Raw genomic sequence first — 5,000 nt, forward strand, 5'->3', positions numbered from 1 at the left:
ACTACAATTGCAGCTGGCTGAAGCTTTTTAAAAATAACCATAATGATATTCATAATAACCAATAACAAAAGTGAACTGATTATGTTAATGTCACTATTAAGCGGATGAGTGTTAATTCTCGTTTATTGATCATGATAGTGGTATCACCCAAACAACAAATGTTATTACTGATGCTGATACTACAAATCATATTAATAATATGATACTAATAATAACAATAACAACAATAATAATGAAAACACTAATAAAAAAGATAATAATGATAAAATCAATAGTGATGATAATGATACAAGAAAAAGTAATGATAAGAATAGTAATAATGATAGTAATATTAATAATAATGATATTAATAAAAGTAATAATATGTATACTAATGACAATAATGATAATAATGATAGTAAAAATAAAATAAGTAAATAATAAATAAATAATAATACTAATTTGGTAATAATAATAAGACAAAGTAATAGCAATAATAATAGTAATATAAAACTGGATATTAACAACACAACAAAAACACAGCAAACAACAATAATAATAAATAATAATAAATAATACATAATAATAATAATGATACTAATGATGAATAATAATAATAATAAATAATGACAATTAATAATAATAATAATAATAATAATTATTATTATTATTATTATTATTATCATTATTATGATTATTATTTATTTATTATTATTATTATTATTAGTATTATTATTATTATTATATTATTATTTTATTATTATTATTATTATCATTATTATTATTATTATTATTATTATTATTATTGTTATTATATGATAATAATGAGAATGATAATGATAGCAATAAGAAATGATAACAGGAGTAGTATAGCAACAAAAATAGAAGTAGTAACAGCGGGCAGCTATAGTCTGTACTACTCTCCTGTTACTAATTTTATAATAGTAATAATGATACACATATTAAATAATGGATAATAATAAATGATGATATAATGATAATGAGGATAATACCAATAAGGATAGTAGTAATGAGAACGATAGTAAATAATAACGATATTATTTATGATAAACGACGTTAATAACATAGTAACAATAAGAGAACCAATAATAGTAATAACGATAATTAATGATACAGTCCTGGATAATGATGATAATGATAGTGAGTGAAATAATGATGATGTAGTAATATTCAATAGTAAATAATAAAAGGATAATGGTAATGTTAAAGTTAAACAAATAATAATTCATTACCGACAATAATGATAATCAGGATATTAATAATGATAATGATAAAAATGATTATAATAGTCATAAAAAATACAGTAATAAATTGGTGATGATAATATTTTAGTAATATTAGAAATAATGATAATGATCAGGATAATGAGGGCAGCAATAATGATGATGGTTATAATAATTACAAATTCATAAAGTGATAATTCTAATGCTATTGATTAATATTCTGTAATAATGATACTGATAATGGAAGATGGGTGATGATGATGATGATAATGATTAATGAGATTTAATAATAATAAAATAATAGTAATATAATGATAAGATAATGATAATAATCATAATAATATTAATAATAATGATAATAATAATAATAATAATAATAATGAACAATAAATACTAAAAAATGATGATGAGATAATAATAATAATAATAATACATAAATAAATAACTAATAATATAATATAATAATAATAATAATAATAAAATAATCACCCTAGGTCACTGGCTAGTGACTCGGTGTTTGGTTTTAATTAAGCCAGATCTAAAGGAAAACTTTTGCATAAAAATATGATAATAGTAATGATAATAATTGATTGTAAAAAAGATACGATAATAATATTAAACAAATGATAATACTAATAATAATGATGATGATGATAGTAATAATAATAAAAAATAATGACAATAATAATAATGATAATAATAATAATACTAATAATAAACAATAAGACTAATATAATAAAAATAATAAATAATAACAATTATAAATAATAATAATAATAATAATAATAATAATAATAAAATAAAAAATAAAATAATAAACATGAATAAGACTTATATGAATATGAATAACACGAATAATTCGAATAATCATGATTACTAATGATAATAATAACAATAATAATGACCTTGGTTAATCTTATTCCTCCTACAACAGCTAATAAAATAATAACAGTTATAAGAAAACTATAATGACATATCATCAATAACAATAACTGATAATGATGATGATGATGATGTGATGATTATGATAGTAAAATAATAATAATAAAAAACAATAATATCTAGATGAAATGATAGTAAAATAATAATAATAATAATAATATAATAATAATAATATAATGATAATGACGAATTACGGATGATGATGATAAAAATGATGATAAGTAATAACCAATAGATGAATACATAGTAAATATTAGTCCATAAATTCATTAATTATAATGATAATACATTCATAACAATGATAACATTATTAATGCAAAAACACGCGAATCATAACAGCAATAATACTTGACACACAAATATATGATGGTTTAATATACTACTACTACTAAATGAAATAATTATCACCATAATGAAAAAAAAACCTTACCATATTGTAATGAAAAAAATGTTAATAGTAAAATATAATAAATAGTAAAAAAAAATAATAATACATAGTAATATGAATAAAATTTAATACTAACCATCAACAATCATGATGATGATTGATGGATAGAAAATAATAGATTAATAATAATGATACGATAATAATTAATATAATAATTAATAAAATAAGGGACGATTATGATGATGATGATAAAAAATACATAGTAATATTAGTTCATAATCATTAATTTATAATGATAACATTCATAACAATAGTAAAATTATTAATGCAAACACGCGAAATCATAACAGCAATAATATTGACAGCGGCCAAAGCTGAAAATTAACACACAAAATAATATTACCGATGGTTTTTATTTCAGGTCGTATCGTTATATATGATGAGATTCACAGCTATTTCATAAAAGAAAATGCATAAACTCAGGTGTTATTTCCGTCTCATTCACTGGAAATATTGAATTTACTTTCACTCTGCTTCGTTTATACGGGATATCAAATTCGCTGATAGCAAAAATTAGGTGGCGCATTGAATGTGAAATTTCATGTTCGAATTTTTCTTTCACGTTTTTGGAGTGGGATAGGGGGTAAGGGAGGGGTAGGGGAGAGCGGGGGCCAGAAAACCTATATTCACTTTCAATAAGTCTCATTAATTATTGCCGCGATTAAAAATATTTGTTTATGTTTTGCAATCTTTCTCTACATGCCAAGGTTATATCCCGTTTCGATATGATTGTTATGTATATTATATATATATATATATAGCTATATATATATATATATATATATATGTGTGTGTGTGTGTGTGTGTGTGTGTGTGTGTGTGTGTGGTGTGTGCGTGTGTATAAATAATTATATATATATATATATAAATATATATAAAAATATATATATATATATATAATATATCTATAATATATAATATAGATATATGTTTGTGTGTGTGTGTGTGTGTGTGGTGTGTGTGTGTTGTGTGTGTGTGTGTGTGTTTATACATCAAAGACCACATCCGGCAAGGTCTGTGGTCTTATCCCGCACTGGACCTCTGCGTGTAGTGCTTACGGACCCATTAATGTGTAGGTCGCCCCAGGGGGCCAACCTACCAACGTTGGGAAGGGTGCCTTATACCGGTGCCAGGTTACGTGGTCCATCCCAATGAAGGGTCAGTGGGCATCTGTTATCTAGGGTAAAGCACCACCCCTTTGCTGTCTTGTGAAATCACCTACTACGATGGATGTGCCACGGGGAAATATGAACGTGTGGGAGTCACAGCGGAAAATCTTTAAATGGTCCCAGGCGTGAGGAACGTTATTTGGATTAGAAAGCGAGATTCTCTCTCTCTCTCAGAGTCCGGGAGGAAAAGGGAAAGACTATCAAGAAAGGAAGGAGGTTTCAAGTTAAAAGAACCACGAGGCTGGAATGATATGTGGTGTATGTATAGATGCAGACTTGCAGGTCCAGCTCCAATCTTTAATTAATAACTGTCACTTCGGCTCAATACTTAGCTTTTCCAGTCTTTTCATGTTTCTGAGTGCTGGAGCTGCGGCCACGTTAGTCAGTATCAGTCCTTACAGTATTAAGTAAAAATGCCACAGATGGAAGAAAGAAACGCCCGTAGGTGCAGTAAGAACACAACGAAATGTATTTCTCTACTAATAGCCGTTTACAAAAAGGCCGCGGGACGGCCGCCGTAAACGTCACGCCGTGCCGTGGAACAGTTTTTCAAACTTCATTAAAAGGGCTATATAATTGGTTATAAAAATGGCCTATGCAAATGCAATACAAATAATCGAATAGAACAAAAATGTCGTTAAGAGCGGAAAACAATAGATAAAATACATAAAATGGCAAAATACATAAAAAGTACTATATTACACCACCGACAATCGGCAAACGCAAACCGTACACACACCCACGCAAAACACCGCACGCAAGGCACGTAGACACCCACTCGTTGTCTTTGACATGCGTATGCAGAATAAAGCAAGTATACCAGCTCATACATAAAACACCACATATACATAGCGCACGGATTAGGGGCGCACGGAATTCGACACGCTTTCACCAATTTAACGCACACATACACGCGCCACCAACATTACGTACACTATACCGACACATTATATAACACGTACTCGTACATAGACTTAGCTTTCCACACACACACACAATGCTGTCTGCACGCTAATGAGCGCATACACACACGGAACGCACCATAGCGAGCATCATCTGAAATGGGGGGGGCAACCGGTGCTGAGTACAGTATGTCACCGCTACATATTGAGTATGACAGGTCAGTCCCCACTATCATGTTTGTTAATAAACGAGTATTGTTCTAAGGGCCATGTAAGGACCATTTTTACCTCCTTCGTGAATCCCAAGAAAAACATT

The sequence above is a fragment of the Penaeus monodon genome, chromosome 14 (assembly GCF_015228065.2).
Source record: "Penaeus monodon isolate SGIC_2016 chromosome 14, NSTDA_Pmon_1, whole genome shotgun sequence".
NCBI classification, from domain to species: domain Eukaryota; kingdom Metazoa; phylum Arthropoda; class Malacostraca; order Decapoda; family Penaeidae; genus Penaeus; species Penaeus monodon.